This window comes from Strix uralensis, chromosome Z (assembly GCF_047716275.1).
Source record: "Strix uralensis isolate ZFMK-TIS-50842 chromosome Z, bStrUra1, whole genome shotgun sequence".
Taxonomy (NCBI): Eukaryota; Metazoa; Chordata; class Aves; order Strigiformes; family Strigidae; genus Strix; species Strix uralensis.
In genome coordinates, this window is record NC_134012.1 from 89,448,463 (window position 1) to 89,467,954 (window position 19,492).

The 19,492-nt window shown below is 48.8% G+C and overlaps 1 pseudogene; it reads left to right on the forward strand.

The window, feature by feature from the left end:
- LOC141938295 (hydrocephalus-inducing protein homolog) overlaps positions 1–19,492 on the forward strand; it is an 86,271-nt pseudogene that overhangs the window by 35,881 nt on the left and 30,898 nt on the right.

The window sequence follows — 19,492 nt, forward strand, 5'->3', positions numbered from 1 at the left end:
TGTGTAATGATTGTGTGGATCAGGTCTTCTGAGAAAGGTTTTCATATACTCCATGGAAACACCAGTTCCAGCTAAGAAATACCAAAGCAGGGAACCTGTGGCTGGGAAGGTTAGTTACAATGAGACCCCTTTTGTGTGGACACCTCTGTCCATCATATTACGGGTGGGGAAACCGAGGCACAGAGCCATCACTTGTTCAGGGACCTTCATCAGGCCAGCAGCAGCGTGGGGGCACACCCTGCCGTGGTGCCCTGAGCCTCGGCAGCAGCTGTCGGCTGCTGACCACTTTGCTTTGGCTGCCTGCTGTCCACATGGGTGCTGTGCTGAGCACAGGGGTGACAGGTTGATTTGAAACCCACCATGGTTCCGAGAGCAGCTTTTACCCACCCGAGCGGTAAGGAAAGCTGAACGCTTTGCCATTGTCTCTAACCGAGCCAACGGCTCCTCTGCCTGTCTTTGTCCTTGCAGGGGCTGTGTCATTGGACCGACTTTTCATTTCGACGTCCCTGCCCTCCACTTTGGTGATGTCTCCTTTGGTGAGTGTGCCCTGGGCTTGGGCCGCGGGTTGAGAGCTCTGTGAGTTACCAAAATGGAGCACTTTAACATAAGATCATCTGTCACTTGTGTTCCTCCATAGCAGCCTTCAGGGTGTTAAAGCCAGGGCTGCTGGTTGCTTAGGCAGTCTTGTGCCATCGTGAGATCAAATAGGACCAAAGGGATAGAAAGTCAGTATTTTCTGGTGTCCTCGTAGTCTGTTCAGCCCCAATCTCCCAATCCTTGGCAGCAGAATGGCTGTGAAAGTCCTTGTCCCAGGAGGGCCCAGGGGACGGGACTGCAGCAGAAGGGAGTTTAAGCCACATACTAGCCTGTAGCTTCTCTGGGTAAATGTTCCTGTTGCAAGGCAAGGATACCATTTACCTGCCTGACCTTTAGTGCGAGATGTTAATTAATGCTGTGAGGGCCCCTCGTCGTCACCCACTGGGTAACATGCCCAAGCAGTAGCTCTGAATCAGGCACTGATGTCCTCGGACCATGGGCTCCTCCTTCCCCACCACAAGCCCAGCTCTGCTGACAGAGCCGGTGGCTGAGCATCCAGAGCATCTCCATTGAAACGCAGATTCTGGTTCTCCATCTCAGTCTCACAAAAGGCTTTTTACTGAGATGATCTGCAGTTTAAATGTGAAATCAATTGTGGATTGATTGAAGGGCCATTATCATTCTGTGCCCAGGATGCCTCTGTGTTTTCAAGCTGTTCATGGACTTTTTAAGAAGACTCATTACCTTTCCTGAGTTGCTTCTCCCCTCCCTCCATCACCACTCTGCCACTTCTTTATTTTGTTTTGAATAAAACAACAAGAAACACACCAGGCAGAAATGTGGTTATGTAATAGGAGATTCATTGTCCTTAACCTCATTTCATTAATAAGGCCTTTTCAGCTGAAGGCAGCTATTGTCTTTTTGCTTCTTTTAACTGTGCTTATGACTGTTGACCGGCATCTGGTGACTTTGGTCTCATTTGGGACTGTGAACTCTGTGTTTGTCCTTTTTGTGCCCCTCCGGCCTCCCTGCTGGAGGAACTGCTGGAGGTAGGCAGTGGTCACTGTTGTTGGACATGGAGAAACTCCCCACTGTGGCTGCAGTTGGTTTTCCTCCCTGTCTGTATTCAAACAACGCTTGGTAAGCAGGACACGGGAGATGTCTCCTTCTCACAGAGCTGTCCAGCCAAGCCAGATGTCCACGCCAGAGCAGGCTGTGGGCTGATGTCCTGTCTCTGCAGAACACCCCTCCAGGTGTGGTTGTGTCACTGGTTTTCCATGAGGGAAGGCGAGTATCACAGCTAAAGTGATGTCGACCTTTGCAGGCCAGTGTGCAGTGTGGAAGCCATGTCCCATTTGTTAGGTAAGGTGGAACATGGCTCCTGATGATTTCTGAGCCAGCATCAGGTTTGCCTCCAGTGCGGTGGGCTGTGAGTTGTCATGTGCTCAGTCTGGTAGCCCCAGACAGGAGATGCCTTAAGGATCCTGCCTAGAGAAACTGCGTTAGAGTGCTTTGCATCATGCTATCCTTCCCAATTTCATCCTTCCTTTCTTTTACTGTAGCTTCTCCTCGATGACTTTATATACTGAAACCTGTGGGAGTGTTCGCAGAGTTAACAGGGCATTTTATGGATTGAATTTTCAGAATAAATGGTCTGTCTGCATGGACACTTGTAAGTGAGAACTAATTGGTGCTGGTTTGGGGGCAGGTGAGAGAGATCCTCACAGTTAGAGAGAGAGAAATTTGTGGTGTTCAGCATCACTAAGAGTGGGCATTTCCAAGGAAGCAATCTCTGTGATCAGCGTAAAAGGGAACTTAAGTGACAATTAATTCCTTGCATAGCTCCTCAGTTAGCTGTACTTCAGATTGAAAAGAGCTAAACTCCAAACCCAGTTTTATCATAACAGGCTATTCACACCAGGAATCACGGGACAGTTGTTGCATAAATTCATATTTGTGTCATTTTCCTAGGTTTTCCTCACACCTTGTCGTGTTGCCTCACTAACACCTCCTTGGTGCCCCTGACCTTCAACCTTCGCATTCCTGGGGACGGCTTGGGAGAGCCGAGTGTCAGCAGTTTTGTTCAGATGTCAGACAACACTCGCCTACTCCGGAAAAAGGGAGCCCAACATCGCCTCAGGCCAACCGAATTTACCATAAAGCCCCGCAGAGGGGCCATCTGCCCCCTGGGATTCCTGGATATCCAGGTATGGGAAGAGTCCAGCCATACGTGCTCGGCGGGTGGAGCTGGAGCTTCTCTGAGGGATGAGAGGGCTTTAGCACCACTAGTTTTGAGCATAACGCGGGTAAGATACCTGCACTAGTGTTAGGCTTCTGTTAGCTGCATTACTCTGGGGCTTTTCTGAAGGACCACTGCTTTGTTTCCAAAATCGTAAGCTGAAGATCATGTACCATATGGTCAAGTACAGAAGCCATTCATATGTTTTTGAGAGCTGCTTTGAGCAGTTTCTTTGATTTAAAGTGGGCAGAGGAAGGATGAGGACAGAAGGTGGCTGTTAAAAAGAGAGATGTCATTATATAAAGCAGTTTGCTTTTCTTCCTGGTCTTATATATCCTCTCCTGAAGAGCAGAATGAGTTGTATTCACTACGGTGATCTCCAGTGGGGACTGAAAAAGGTCTGGCAGCCATGAACTGCACAGCACCTGCTGGGCTGCATTTTGCCCTCAGCTTCCCAGTGTAAAGCTGAATCTGTTGAAGTTAACAGATTGACTCTGGATTTATGCTGTTGTAGTTGAGATTAAAAATTAGTCCCTTAATTTTAATACAGTGGTGAGTAGAGCATTAATGTAATCGTGCTTACATATGCCCTGGTAAGTGCAAGGTGTATTTAACAAAGCAGATTTGTCAGAAGACTTTTGTTACTCCCAGCAACTGTGCTCTGTACATGGACCAGCAGAAGAGTTAGGGTAAAATCCTCCCTTTCCTGCTCGTGGAACAAGAACCGGAGGACAGCACACATGGACGATGGCTTTTGGGAGTGATGAAGTGTTTGATGCTCTTCTCTTCCACCAGGTCACCCTGTGTTCCAACACTGTGAAGAGCTACGAGCTGGCACTGGTGGTGGACGTGTGCGGTGTTGGCAAGGCGGTGTCGGCGCTGCTCCTCACAGCCAGGTATCGGCGCTTTCCTTGCAGCTCGTCATCTCTCCTCGTGCATCCAGCACCACGCTGCCTTGCACGTGGTTTGCTGGCTCCATCTCCAAATGACAAGTGTTGCTTAATGAGCTAGTTCTGCCCAGCTAGATGTGAGATCGGCAGTGTTCTGAAAGCAGCACCTGTACTCCACGGACAGGCATGGCCCTGAGCCTTCTTCTAAGGGGAAGAGTAATTATATTTATTATTGGCCTGTTTTTTGGTGCTTGAGGTGTAATAAGTTTCCAAAGGGCCATCTTTGCTCCTTCCCACAAGTGGTGGACTTGTGCTGGGTTGCAACCAAAATACAGCATTCATTTGGGCCGCAATGAGCAGCCTGCTGAGAGCTGGTGTCTGGGTCAGTTAACGAAGGTGCATGCGAATGGGAAAGGGGCTTATGGCAGGACTGGTGAGGGAAAGCTCAAAGCACGATTGTATGAAGGGGAAAATAGTCCTTGATGTGGAAGGTGAGCTCAGGTTTCTCTGCTTCCCTCTGGTTCTTTTGAGCACTAATGTTCTCAGACTTAAGCCAGAAGTTGTTCTTGCTGCAGCCAGATTCAATCCTGTTGTGCTGCAGTGGGTGTCGATTTGATTACAAGAGGGATGAGTTTACTGTGCTGTTCCCTCTCCCAGGCAGAGTCATCCAGTCAGTGCCTGGGCTGCAGTTTTGTAAAACAAGTGCAAATGGGGACAGACAATGCATGGAGCCGTGGGGGTGCAAGAACTGGGAGAGGGTGATCCCCCACTGCCTAAGGCAGGGGGTGGCTTGTGCCCTCCATCGCTGGGGCAAAGGGCTGAGTTCTCAGGCAGGGAAACAGCAGTGTGGGAGAGGAGGGAGTCATTTTCACTGAGACACTGGAGTCTTGTGTTCTTTGAGCCTTGGTGAGCGCTGGTCCTCAGTGGGAAGGCTCCCCCAGAGCTCACGCCTTGCTGGGACTGTTGGGAGGGTCCTTGCAAGCCTCCTGGGGCAAAGAGCGGGCAGAGCTGATCAGGCAGCTCTGGGACAGGGCACTGTGCGCTGCCTGGGCACTTGGCAGCCTCTGCGAGGCTGAGTCCCAGGGTTTTGCCCCACCTTTACAGGAGGTGGTTGAGTCAGAAGAAGTTAAAGGCGATTTATGGCTGTAGGGGTATTAAGTGTCTATTTGACAAATGTGTTATGCTCTATATTATGCTACTTGGGGAGTAAACGAACTCTACATTCTCTTGGTATCTCTAATTCCCTTTTGGTCATCTCTTTGCCTAGATGCGTGGTTCCTCTGCTGCGAGTGCTCAACCCCATCGTGATGTTTGGACGGTACTTTCTGAAATTCCCTTATCAGCAGATGCTGACCCTTGTGAACGATAGCGATCTTCCAGGCTGCCACAGGGTTCTCCCTCAGGTTTGGCATTGCATCCGCCTCCTGCCCTCAGATGTTATCAAGGGGTTTATTAGGGAAAAAAAGGGTTTTGGATAAGACCTTGCTGGTTTATATTCAAACCTAAAGGTTGCTGAGAAAAGGAAGCTACCTGAATATAACTTCAGGAAGCAGTTAGACAGGAACCTACCTGAATATAAACTTCAGGAAGCAGTTTAAACTTTTTAGGAAGCAGTTTATATTCTAGTCTTTGGGGTGCTTTCATGCAGGAGAACATAGAGGGTTGTGAAAAGCTGCTGCAAGGAGGCTGCCAGCCCAGGAGTGGGTGTCTGTGGGTGCAGCAGCTTTTAGACCCCCTGAGGATGCTAAGCCCATACAAGTCTTGCATCTGGCTTTGTACCTTTCTGCTTTCTCCTGGCGATTTTTGAAAATGTGTGTGAATTGCCATTGTGTAGATGTTGAGGAGTTCACAGTTTCCTCAAAGGTCACTCCTGTGTGTTGCATTTGACTCTGTCCCTTACAGGAACACAAGGAGGACACTTCTGTGTGGTACTCCAGCCCCGTGCCGTGGGGGATTGTCCAGCCTCACAGCTCGGTGGAGGTCCCATTGACCCTGGAGGCCCAGGTGACGGGAGAGCAGGACACTGTTGCTCATATTGCAGTGTTTGGGAGTGAAGGATCCCCTCTGGTGAGTTCCAGGGGACGTGGGCCTTTGTGTGACTCATCTTGGTGGGGTGTGAAGCGTAAGGCAGGGTTGCTAATTCCGGGGATCCTTCCCGGGAAAACAAGAACTTGTAATATATGCTGATGTGGACAAGGAAAGAAGGGGTTTGTGGCATACGCAACAGCTAATGCCTGCGAAACAAAGAGCTTCACTTCACAGTCAGAACTGAGTATAACTGTTGTTCAGCAGGGATTCTTTATTCGCAGCGCTGGGCAGCACTGGGGATCACTCCACCATGAGTGCCACGCTTACTAACAAAACTCTCTGACTAATATACACAAAAAGCATACATATGCATTAGGTTTCCTAGAAGAGACAGTCTTATGCTAATGGGTTCTCAGAATTCATTTACATAGTCTGAGCGTGCGTAGTAAAAATAGAGTGAGGGTCTTCTCCCCCCCTTGGTGGTCCACATCATCTTCCTCACACTGTCTGCTAGCTGAACTTTAGGTTTCCCATGTCCATACACGGTCATGGAGTGACCTCATCCCTCCTTCAGCTCCTGTTTGTTTTGAGGAGGTTGGTTTAAACCGGCTTCCAGTCGCTTTTCTTGCCACTGGCGTCTTCTCAGGCACTTGTCTTGCATTTTTAGGTCCCTGTTATCAGGGATGTACTCGGAGTTTGCCAGAGTGTCCAAGGCCTGTTTTATCTCCACTAGGCAAGGAGTTACAGCTTTCAAGATGTTTTACCAGTGGGTAAGATGTCAGAGGGTAGTTAGGAAAAGAGTATAAATGAAATTATATACATTGCAGTGAAGTACGGGAAAAATAAAAGCTAGTGAAACACAAGTGATGGTTAACGTTAAAACTAAACGTCCTACTTTACTGGTTTCTATACATTAACAAGGTCAGGAGGTCTTGTAATTTCAACTATACGTGTAGCAACTTCCCTTCACCTAGAGAAGAGGAAGGATGTATCATCCTAGGTGGTAATCTAAGTGTCTGACACAGCATTTAATTACGGTAGGTCAGACGGGATAAGAAGGCCAGTCTGAAGCCCAGAACAACCCCTGGGTCTCGTACTCTGCTGTGCTATTAGATGAACAGCACTGGTGCTTCATTAGGCCTTTTGTTCAGGAGCACGCAGGGACGTCCCTGAATCCTGCTAAGGCAAGTGCTGTGTAAGAGGCCATGCTGGAAGTCAGGCCCATCACGTCTGAGAAACATCCATCATATCTCTTTGCCAAGAGCCCCAGCCAAAGACTCATGAGTCTCCACACCACTTGCACGTGGAGCACAGAGACTTTTTTTTCTACTAAGTTTGGAAATGGGTGAGGCAAAGCATTCCTGGACTAAAGCCTCCTGAAAGATGATGTTCACATTCAGGCATACACAACAGCAGCAATGACAACAAAATGTAGGCAAGAGAATGTTGTCTGTAGTGTCCTGACTTCATCTAGCTGAAATCGAGAACAAATATAGTTAATTAAACTTTAATTTAAAATTATATCAACTTTTGAAACAGCTGTTTTAAAACATCTTCTCATCTCTCTGAGCATGAAAGAGGATGTCAAAGGATTCCTGGGAACCTTAAGCTTTCTGTAACAGAAAGAAAGGCTGACATTTTGAAAGTAGTTACAGGGATTTAAACTTTTAATAAAACAAGTGGAAATGATGCTGCTAAATCTCCTGAATGCCTCCTGAATGTTTTTAATGATGTGAGAAGGTGGTTTAGCCAAGGGATCCACATTCCTCCTCCAATAGTCTGTGCCAGTTCTGCAAGAACAGAACTTTTGGGTCTCAGACTGTCAAAAGAAAACAATACTGCTTGAGTGATGTAATTAATAATTAATGCCCATTATCCATATAATACCAGGAATACACATATGTGCAAATCAGAGGCAACTAACTTGTGTGATCTCTACTCTAAAGGGCCTGCTTTGCTTCTGACTTGTGCTGGCTTTCACAGGTGTAGCTTTGGGGCTAAAGTCACTGTCCAAGTGTGCTGTGCAGCAGCAGAAGTCAGGAAGGGTGGTCTGGGGCAAGACTGAGCAGTAAAAGGAGTGGGAGCAGGCACAAGGTAGAGGAAGGAGAGTTAACAGTGTGAAGGAAGTGTGAAAAAGCAAACACGGGAAACAGGGTTTCTTTATCCCCTGATAACGGGAGCTTGTGGCTTTCAGATGGGATCAGTCCAGATCCCACACTTGCTCCAGGCCTTCTGTTTTGGTTTTACAACACTGAAAAAACTTCAAACAGCCATAATTATCCCCCAGTCTAGAAGTACCCTTAGAGCTGTCTAATCATTTTAAACTTTCTCTGTTGTTTTTTTTGATCTTTCCTACCTGCTTTCTGGAGCAGAAAATCCATTTAGTGAGCACTGGAGAAGGAGCAGTTGTCTACGTGCACCCAAGTAAGATAAATTTTGGCAGTATCCAAGTTATACAAGATGCTTCCCGAAGTCTCCACCTCTCCAATCAGAGTGTCATCCCTGCATCCTTCAGGGCAAAGATGGTAAGTATCTGTGGGGCTATTTTCTAACAAAAATGACTGACAAGCAACCTGTGACTTGATTTTTATATGCAACATTTGCATATCACTATATGATTGAGAAAGCAACGTATTCCATCACAATGCAGCAAGAGGAGCCTGGCTCTGGGGGCAGTTTTAGCTGGGGGACCCCTCAGTAAAACAGAGAATTTGCATAGATGTTTGAGCAGAAATGAGTCTGGATCATTTTTGCAAGTTCTCCCTTTTTTTTGTGGAAGGTACTTTATCTCTAAGAGTCATGTGTTTGGAGCTCTGAGACCAAGAGAACGCTGTGGCCCTTTGCTCCTGAAAGGGCATGGGTTTCCGCATGGTTTCCCTGTTAGATCTGCATTTGCTTTCTGTCGAACTGCTGTTAATGATAGAGACTAGGGTGTGAGGTCTGTCCTCAAACTGCTTGCAGTGAGGTGAGTTTCACACCTACTGGGGGTCAAACCAGCTGGGTTGTTGCACAAGAATGTACGTGTGAGGGTCGTGTACCTACGGTGGACTCTGTCGCATTGCAGAACACCTCTGGAGACTGGCTGCAGAAAAGGGCTCTTTAATTCATGGAGGCTGCATAGTGTGAGAAGCTGCATAGCCGAGGGAGGTTGGGTTGCTCCCTGGCAGGGGGAGCAGGGCTGATGCAGCCAGGACAGGCTCGTGTGCTGAGACTGGTTGGAGTGTGCTCCCCACTGGAGGGGGGATCTGTGAGGGGCTTGAAAATGGGTTCAGAGGAGGTTTGTTCTTCTCCATACTAGGTGGGTCAGACTTCTGGGGCTGGTTAGCCCAGACCTGGCACTGTGGACTTGGTGTTGTGGATGGAGCATCAAGCAGTGTGTGAGAGTACAGGCTCAGCCTCCTGGGCCAAGGAGGGGGCTGAATTTCCCTCGTGCTGCTTTTCCAGCTGTTTGGGGGATAAATGTAACCTCAAAGTGGGGGATTCCCAGAGCAGCTTGCTTTGATTCCACAATGAAAACCTGCTTTCCATCTCTGCAGAAAGCAAGCTACCTGGGGTGGGTGGTACTGGTGTATGAATGATGGGGTTTGCATGCTCATACCAGGCACTGACCTGCAGAGCTGCTCAGGCACTGCTGTCCCGGTCCCTCCCTCCCCGGGCAGCTTGCGGTGTACCCGGGGGGCTCACAGGGTATATCTGCCTCTGCATTGCCTCAGGGCCCTAAGGTATGGGACTGGGCGATAAATCCTATCCTGCTTCACTGCGATCTCTGCAAATATTGTGGCTAATCAATAAATAGAACAATAAATACGAAGTGGTTCAGGGATGGTTTCTTTCCCTGCAGTAAGGGTGGGCTCTGCTGCTCCATAGCCCCCCCTGCTGACCCCACAGGCTTGACTTACCCCACGGTGAGCATCTCGGCTTCTCAGGACAGCTGCTGCTATCATGGAGGTGTTCAAGGAAGCAGGTCCTGAGAACCTGCTTGGTCAGTCGTTTCAGCAAGGGCTCTTCAGACTCTTCAGCACCCTGATGCTGAGCGTGCTGGGCAGAGGCAGCACTGCGGCAAGCGAGGTGTGCTCCAGCTGCTCCCCTGTCCTCAGCAGGTGCCTCCTTTGGTGCTGCTTTGCTGCCTCAGTTGAAGTTTCGCCCTTTGCTGCTGCCTTAGGCTGCCTGGCCATTTTTTGATGGGAAGAAGAGAGGACTGAATAATTTTGGAGATAAAATTTGAGATGTAGTCAGGCATCAGGGTGAACTGCACATGTACATCTGAGAGCAGAGGCTGTCCCTTAGCCTAGATGGTGGGTGACTTGGGCATCCTGCATCCAGTTGTGCCCCTGAACCCAAGTCTTGTGTTCTCTAAGATGGAAAAGCTGCTGCTTTGATTTCCTGCTTGGAGATTGCTGCAGGACGGTGAGCTGTGATTTCCCCGTCTCCCGTTTGATGGTTATTCTCGAAACTGTGGCTGTTTGCAGTTAGGCTTATAGATCACGGTTCCTGCTCAAAGGAAGGAGCTATGATTGAAATTTTCACAGCAGCATTGGATCAGCAATGTTACAGCACGCTGACTGGCAGCTTAACAAACTGAATGAGATTAAATTAAGGGACAGCAACAGGGCAAGTCAAAGGTTGGTATCTTGTTCGAAACAGGAAAGGAAAATGCTGTAATGCAGATGGTCACGGTGCCACCTTGGTGGTGGTATTAACCATCACATGCAAATTGCTGTTCCTGTCAAGCCAAGATTTCTTCTTGCTCTATGGGAGAAAAGAGCGTTATCTGAGCAAGCCAAGATGCTCTTTTGTGGATAACTTCACTTTGGGGTGGTGACTTAAGGAATTACCTGGAGTACCCCTCGTGCACAGGCTTCCCCATACCGTCTCCTCTTCTCTCTGTTGGATGAGTTGAGTCTTTTATATTCTGAGTTGTGGGGAGCAGCACTGAACATCTCTGCCACCAGAAAGAAATAAATAAAAAACCTCCAAGTCTGTGCATTGAGATGGGGCTTTTCTGGGTTTGAAGAAGAGCATAGGGACTTTGTAGCCTAGTCCTCTGTTGGCTTATCCCTGCGTGCCAGGGTGTCTGCAGGTCTGTGACCCCTGGGACCAGTGTGTCATCCCGTGCTGAATCCTGTGTGTGTCTGACGTACTTTTCCTTGTCAGATTGCTTTCCCAGCTGCCAGGCAGCCCTGTTAGAGGATCCTCTGGATCCTGCAAGGCAAGAGTTTGAGCTTTTTTGGGTAGAAAAGACTGGAGGAACAGGTCAAGGTGAAGGGGCTGCTGCAGCTTAGCTGGGACTGATGCGACCTGCTGAAAAAGATGGCTGTTTCTCCTCCTTGCTGCCGCTGTCATCTTCTTTCCCTAAGTGCCTGATTTTTTTGCCATATTGACCAGTACAAAAGAGTTGTATTGGTTAATGGAAGTGTTTGCTCTCCCTGCAGAAAGGCAGAAAGGAAAAAGCATCGTTCTTTGATCATTTCCTACTTGTTCTTTGTCACTCTGTCTTCTTGGGGATCTTTTATTCAGCTGCTAAGAATGACATCTCTTGGCACCACGGAAGGCAGCTGCATATCATGCCTGTGTGATCAGGAAAGAAAAGACAGAGGTGTAGTTTTTGTTAATCAGTGGCAGCTTTCTTCTCCCTGCATAACCACCATGCTGGGTCTGTCATGTGCTACCATAGGGAGCCAAACGGTGGTTTCCCAGTGCCTTGTAATGAGGGAGGAGGGAGAAGACCTTTATTGGGATTTCCTCTTCTTATGACAGTCCTAATTTGGGGTCCTGACTCCTTCGACCTGATCCTTGACCTCCCTAATCCAGAGCCCTGTGCTGCTGGTGGAGCTTGCTGCTGCCTGGTTTCCAGCAGCGGTCATACAGCCAGATGTGTTGTCTTCTTCAGGAGGGTGCCTGGTGAGTAGATCCCCCTCCACCTTCCCAGGGGTGAGCTGCCGTCAGATTCAAGTGGAGCTGACATTGCAGAAGAGACACAGGTTTTTTAACTTTAAAAAAAAAAAAAAAAAAAAAAGCTGTAACTGTTTATCTTCTCACTGGGATTCACTGAAGAAAAGTCAATTGATTTTCAGGCAGTGTATAAAGGCTCATGGTCAAACGTGACGTAAGCAAGGGGAGGACACGCAGTTCCCATTCCTGTACTTGCTTCTCTCCTCATTAGTGCAGGATTTGTTTTATTTACTAATTTCATTGCTTAGTATCTCAAGCTTTTGACAACATTCCCTTTATTAAAGAAATGGCCATATGGAGAGACAGCAAAACGTGGAGATAAACTTAAAAACAGTGCCAATAAAGGGATGCTGCTTTAGTGATTCTGTTTCCTGTTCTGGCTGATGGGCAATTTTGCTGATATCCGAGCAAATTGTTCAGGCTGTGGGGAGGGAAGGCTTTGAAGAGCGTGTTGGCATTATTTGTAGCTCTCTCCAACTGAAGTTGGAGCAGACTTGAATTGGCAAGAGGGGCTGGTTTTTAAATCTACTGTAAATTGCTTTTTTTTTTTCCTCCAAACATCTGAATAATTAGCCAGCCCGTCAGTGTTTGGTCATAGCAAGACACAGGCAGACAGACAGTGCTGTGACCTTCAAATGATATCTGCAATGCTATTTAGAAATGAGTGTTAAATTAACTTTCCAGGATACGGGCAGCACTGGCCCTGAATACGTGGTCTCTTCCAAGGTGAGCAGAACTTTTGAAGATAAGATGCACAGGCTTAACTCTTTCCAGAGCTGTCCCACCAGAGCCTCATGGTGCCCCAAAAGCTCACCTTTAGGCTTAAACCATTAGTTTATATTTTAAAGGCCATGTTTTGCTAATACAGCAGTACCAATTTGCTGATTTCCACTCAGTTTGGTCTTGCCAGAGCTGGAGGGAACCATTCATTGTAGCCAACTGTGCCTGGAAACACACGGCATCAGTCATGAGCAGGGGTCATGGCCAGGAGCGTCAGTCTTGTCCTGGTGACCGGTTGTACCAAAACCTGAGGAGGGTGGAAGGCTCTGTCCCTCCCAGTGTTGCACAGGCTTAGGTCGAGCAGGCTTAAGTCCAGAGCATGTGGATCTTGGAAAGGGGAGCAGAGGTGTGGAGGAGACCTTGGAAAAGGTGCCTGAAACCTGGCCACAGGGGTGAGTTTGGTTTTTATCACGTAAGGTATCTTATATGAGTTCATGCCCTTTCAGAATTTCTGTTTTTCAGTAATGGAAGAAATTGTTATTCTGCTTGTCTAGGGAAACTAAACTTGTCGTATCATGCTGCACCTGTTGGTTAACTGAATTAAAGAAGGGTAGAATCTTCAAGGCAGTTATGCTCCTACAAGCAAGAGTGACTCAGCCGGGTGCTTTTCCCAAAGGAAAAGCAGGAGGAGTTTGGTTATCAAACCAGGTGGCCCTGATCTCCCCAGCCCAGCAAGGAAGCGCAGATGGGATCTGGAGGGGTGAGCTATGGACTGAGGACACAAATGGAGACAAGCTTCGTTAGCTCACTCAGCAGTCTGCTATTGGCTTTACCAAGCTTGACAAGTTAGGCTCTGTTGTCAGTGGCAGTGAGTGCCACACTACTTTTTTTTTTAGAGGCTCTGCCTTTTGATTTCATAAAACATCCCCTTGATGGTGCTCTGGGGCAGAGGCTAAACCAAAGTGGTCCCCATCTGTGCTTTTGCCAAGGAGATGCTGGTGCTGAGGTGCCAGGAGGCGGCTGGTGGTTGGTGGGAGCATCTAGCCAGCCTCATGCCCTGACCTCCACCTCCTGCTGGGGCTTGGGGCGGTTTGGGGCTCTCTTCTGCCACTGGCAGTTTGTGGGGATAAAGAGCAGCTTCAAAATGAAGAACGCAGGGTCCCCCACCTCAGGACTGCTGAAACACCTGGAACGAGGCTCTGTGCACAACTGATGTAGGATGGGGTTTTATTTCCCCTTCTTGTGCAGCCTCCGTGAGGAGCGATGGGTCGGCTGACAAAGGTGTGAATGCTCTCTCTCTAGAGCTGTGGCTTGGTAAAGTACAGCTGCATTTTTAATACTGAGTTCTGCTTCCTCTTTCACTCGTGCAAGGCCAGAATGACCAGATCACTTTAATTAACTAGCTTTAAGTAGATTTGAGAGAACTGAGTGTGGTGGCTCCTCAGTCGTCCCTTAGAGGAGCCATACATCTATCCCATCTATCGATCCCTTCCTCCATCCCTCCATCGATCCCTCCCATCGATCCCATCCATCCATCCCATCCATCCCATCCATCCCATCCATCCATCCATCCATCCATCGATCCATCCATCCATCTCTCGGATGCACGGTGGTGTCTTATAACCAAATTTTGGCAGCTCTTACTCGCAATGGAAATCTGTCCTGGGAGAAGCTAATAATCTCAGCATTGAACTTCTTGAATAAGTGATTGATCGCCACCCTTGCCTAGCACTCAGGGACTCTGTGCAAGCTCCTACAGGTACAAAAGTAGCCACCGTCTTTGTCTATCCAGGGCACAGGGCGACTGGGTTGTGTTCTGGAGCATTCAAGGATAAGCGAGTAGCAGGGACGTTATCAGAAGTTAGATCGTGGTCTTCAAAGTGGGAGGATTTTTTAGCGTGGCTCCAAGAGATTCCTTGTCTCTGGGACACAGCCTGGATCCACGTAGGCAGAAGCTGACCTGGAAACCTGAGTGAATCTGGCCCGGCAGAGCCTTTTAGTCCCGGCAGGTCTCCTGTTCAGTGGTGCCCCGTGCTGCCCCTTGGCCCCACATCAAATGCTAACCGAAAGAATGAGGACACGATGTGAATCCTCCTCCTCTGGAGTGGGCTGTTGGCCCTGGCTCACCCTGGGAAATTCAAAGTCTGGGTCCATCAAGACAGCCTATCATTATTCCTCAGTCATAGTTTCTTGGGTACAATTTACTGCCTGGCTTGTTGCCAAGCTTTGATAAATGAGCTTTGCCAGATAGCAGACATGCAGATTCACCTCTGGAGCAGAGCTATCGGGTCTCCTTTTCCAGTGAGATACCATGAATCAGAGGGCAAAGAAAACCTAACACCCACCGGCTTGAACGTTTTGGCTGGGTAGCCCTTGGCTGGTGACAGTGCAGTGGATGCCTCTGAGGCTGGTGATGGGCTGCGCACGGGATGCAGGGGCAGCAGAGGAGGGTTGGTGGGATCCTGTGTGAGGCCCCAGAGTTTACCCTGTGCCAACGACCTTCCTCCATCCCACTCTCATCTTGCTTTTTTTAAGACTTTCTTTTGCAGCTCTAGAGGACAAATTAAATGGAGTGGAGTTGATTGATTTTGCCAGCACCTGGAATAATTTTGATGCCTTTGGCATGCTCCATCCTGGGATGCAGACGTGCAGACCTGACCTGCTGTCTATGCAGGGCACAGCCAGCCTAAGGAGCTAGCCTAGCTGGGGCATCCTACACACGCTGCTGGGACCCTGCCTGCTCAGCAAGTTATTGCTTCCCTGGCCCCCAGTCTTACGCTTGCTAGCAGAGGTCGCTTTGGGGGGTTATTTAAAATGCTTCTCAAAACTTCAAAGTGCTGCTTGGTTTTCTGATGCTCTTCTCCCTTGGGCTGGCTGGTGTCCTGTTAGAGCGGAGTGCTGCCAGTCTGACAGATGGAAACTCGAGCTAACTTCACCTGGATCAAGCATTTGCTTGGATCATGGCAGGATCATGTTGCTTTCCATTAAAAAAAAAAAAAGGGGGGGGGGGAAACCTCTTCTCTTAGAATACTGCAGAGTTTTGGGTGAGTAGTGCCTGTTGTCCCAAACACAGCACTGAACTGTGGGGTGCAGGCACCACCGCCACTGTGATGGACACTTGGAAGCTGTACACCTGCCTCCCAGTGCGTTTCCTGCTGGCCAGAGAGCACTGTGTGCGTTTCCTCTCTGCAGGCTTGCTCCCTGGGAATGTGGTTTTAGAGGGGCTGGAAGTCCAGCACCTTCACTGCCCCATCCGTGGAGAGAGGTCCATGAGAAACCAGAGGGAAGAGAGTGCTTGGGAAGCTCGGGCCATGCCTACAGGGCACGTGCCTTCCGGTTTGCTTTCTGCTTATTCCTTTACTGCTCTGCTATGAACATTTATAGCTGAATTTTCCAAAGCAGAGGTCACTGGGGCACCTCACTGCAGCTGGTGATCAGTGGGAACCAAGTGCTTCAGTTCTTCGGGGGCTGTCGAGAAGCACTGAGTAACTCTTGGGAAAGAAGACGTTGGTGTCAGGGTTTTGATCAGCCGGTTTTGCAGAATTATTCTTCAGGCTCTCAGCAGTATCCCCCAGCCGTGTGGCTGCTGCGGTGGGATTTGAGCAGTCCTGGCTTCCTCTGGCCTTGAGCCTTTATGCCAACCCAGCCACCATTGTCAGGAAGCCAAGAGAGGTAAAGTAGCTTCCTTTGGTGTGCACTCCAAAAGAGACTGGAGGGGGAGTAACCTCCTCCTGAGGATGAGCATCCCTTGGATTGGGCAAAACTGGGTTAATGAAGTGAGTCTGTTAAAGGAAGGTAAAATACAGGTTGTAGAAGCTCCTGCATAGTTGCTGTTTTCAGACACTAGCTTGGATTTAGGGAAATGGAGCCTTTCTGATTTTTATCCTCATATCTTTAGTCCTTCCTTTTTCTGCACCCCACAAGAGACCAGGGTCCATCGTTTCCATGCTAAGTTAGTGTTTGGCTTGTCTTACAGGCTGGCTAATGCTCGTGCTGGAGGATTGAACCCAGTGAAGGAGTGATTTCCCCCAAGACAGAGGTGTCTGTGGCTGTCATAGCAAACTTGGATGACACGGAGAAATTCAAGGACGAGGTGAACCTGTTCGTAGAGAACAGCCACACCTACGTTATCCCCGTCCGGGCTGTTGGCATTGGCACCACGATTGTCACCGACAAACCCTTTGCTCCGGAGCTCAACTTGGGACCCCACTTCAGGTAGGGTATCTCTCAGCGTCCACTTCTGCCGTGGGCTCAGCAAGAAGGAGTTTTGCTGTAGTCCTTCAGGCTAGTTGTTCTTCAGCACTCAAGGTCCTGGCTCTGTTTTCCTGAAGCCACAGGGCTTCCTTTAGAAACCTTCTATGGCCATTTGAAAGTTGTTAGATACCCTCAAATGCCACCAAAATAGAAACCAGCTGTTAAATTGTCACTGATACATATATAATACATGTATTTCCTCACTTTTTCAAATAAAGATTTGGAGGAAAACAGCAGGTCCTGGAAGCCTCTGGGTGGAAAATGCTACATTACAAGTATAAACATATTTCCCTTTGCGATAATGTTGCTTGTTTTTCCCTTCACTATGGAGTATCATCTCGCAACAGCGGAAAACCTTGGTGGTAGCTTGTTAGCAGGTCCTTGACTAAATTAATGGTGCTGTTTTGTTTGCCCTCTGCCCAGCAGTCCTGGAGGAGCAGCAGAATTTCCTTGCCCCGTACCATCCCTCAGTTTCCTCACCTTCCCCGTCTCCCCTGCCAGGCTGCTCTTTATTAGACGTAGTCGCCCTTTCCTCGTTTCTCCCACCGGCTTTCCTCGGTGTCACTGCCACAGCGGCAGCCTGAGGCGCGGGCAGGCGAGGGTGGCTGCAGGACCAGCTCTGAAAGGGAGAGGAGGAGAAGTCCACTGAGTTCGGGTGGGATAAATGGAAAGTGTTAATTAGAGAGCTTAGCTCAAAGGAGGGGATTCACTGGTCCTAATGCCTGTGTCTGACACCAGGCATGTTCCTGTAAATGGGAGAAAAATAAGCCTTTTCAAAGTGCTGCCTGCCTTGTGTTGGAGACCTCTTGGGACAGGAAGAATAGTCTTCTCGAGATGCCTGTTCCTTTCCCTGGCTGCAAGGAGGGTCCACGGTGGTCCAATACCTAAATTTTGGGGTAGAAAGAGCAGGTTGATCCTACTCTTTAGGATTGACTTTGGGGGTTTAAATATGCATGCACAAGCCACCCACATAAGCAGGGACATTGCAGGGAGGTTGATGCTTGTCCAGCATGTCCTGTGCTCTGTGCAGCCACAGATTGGCTACCCAACGGAGTGGACAATGTCAGTGTGATTTGTGTCATCGTCCTCTGCCCCCCTTCATGTCTTGGTCTGCAGACTCTGGAGTTGTTGCCATTGCTGTCGGATGCAGAGCTGCCACCAGGTGAGCTGAGATGGGACCCAGGTAACATCTCAGATGAGTTGGGCTTTCCCAGAGCCACAAATTCTGCATCCACCCAGAGCTTCTCCAGGCTTTCATCTGTGCTGTCCACCACATAAACCATTTCACACTAAGTTTGTACGCATCATGCTTTAACAGTCTGTTTCAAAGACTGGTTTGTTCTATACTCTCAGGTCTGTATTTAGCTGCTTGTGGCAGACGTGCATTTTGTAAGCCGTGTATTCTGTCCTTTTCAAAAAACCAGTAACTGTTCCAGGAACAATTCATGTCCTGGTCATGCTCAGATTTATAGAGGGTAAAATAATTACTCCAGACTAGCCTGCAGTTAGTGTTTCTTTACACGAAGAAATCAATTTCCATTGAATATTCATTTTGGTTTATATCTAGCTCTCGTTATTCATCTCTCGTTGTTGCTCTATCCCCTCAGCAGCCAGACCTGGTCTTGCTGCCGTGTTTGTATTGGGGAAACTTCTGTTGATCCTATGTTCTCACAGTGCATTTATATTCCTAAACCACAAAACCAGCTGCACTGTTCAGGCAAAGGATGACATGTTGGGGGTGATGAGGGTTGAATGCTCCCGAAGGGATGGGGGGTGAGGGGATAACGTGGGTGCCAGGGCAGGGGCCCTGCCAGAGAGGCAAGGGGTGCCCAGGTCACCGGAGGGTCTCTGGGCTGGTGATGCTCTGTCTGCGGCAGCTGAGATGATGATCTTCATGCAGCTCTTCCTTGCTGTACGCAAACAGAGCAGCTGCTGGATGCTGATAAACTTAGGAGCAACCCAGGTCTGGCTTTTGCTGAAGCTTTGAGCTAGGTCAGCCTTTTTGGAGGTGCTTTTATTGCTGAGTGTGCAGTCAGATAACGCCATTGGAGTGCTGAAGCTGGGTGACCGCTGGGAGATAGCAGCTCCCATGACATTTTCCATCTCTTTTTCTCTTCCAGCCTGGATCCCTGCTGTTACCACTTCAAGATAACAAACAAAGGACGGTGCACTCATCAGCTCTACTGGTCAACAGAAGGTTTTGGCCCATTTCACCAGCGCAATCGGGTCCCTGCTGTCAGCACCACCAAGGGCCAAGGTTCCTCCCAGAGCCCCAGACCTGCCTGCCCTGTGTTTAAGGTTCAACGGCTGAGGGTGGAGCTGATGCCAGGCAAGACTATGGAGATGGTGCTGGAAGGCTTCTCCAGCACTCACCAGGTGAGGTCCCCCCCGAGGGCTGAGCCTTCCCCATCAGGAGCAAGTGCTTTCAAGAGTCACAAGTTACCATGGCAGCACCAGCTGCTTTCCTTGCTGGCCACCATCAGTTCCTAAGGCTTTTTCATGTTTCCATGGCTACTGTAAACCCAACCTGCTGATACCAAAACACAGGCTGAAGGAAATATTGCTACTTCAGGGACAAATGGCATGTTACAAGGTGTCATGTGCTGAGGCAGAAAGGAAGGGCAGAGAAAATAAGTTACGCTTAGACTAGGAGCATGGGCAGAAAGTAAATAAAAAAGTGCAAAGTAATGTATTTGGGGGAAGCAGTGAGTAAAACAAAACACCTGTGAAGGGTGGGAGGGTCTGGGAGTAGCATCATTTTTCCTCTATAGACAAACATGGGCAGAGGGCTTGTCTAGCACTGAGTCCTGGAGCAGAAAAATGAACAGTGTGTCAGCTGTAGTGATCGGGGTGATGTTCATCCATGTGGGAA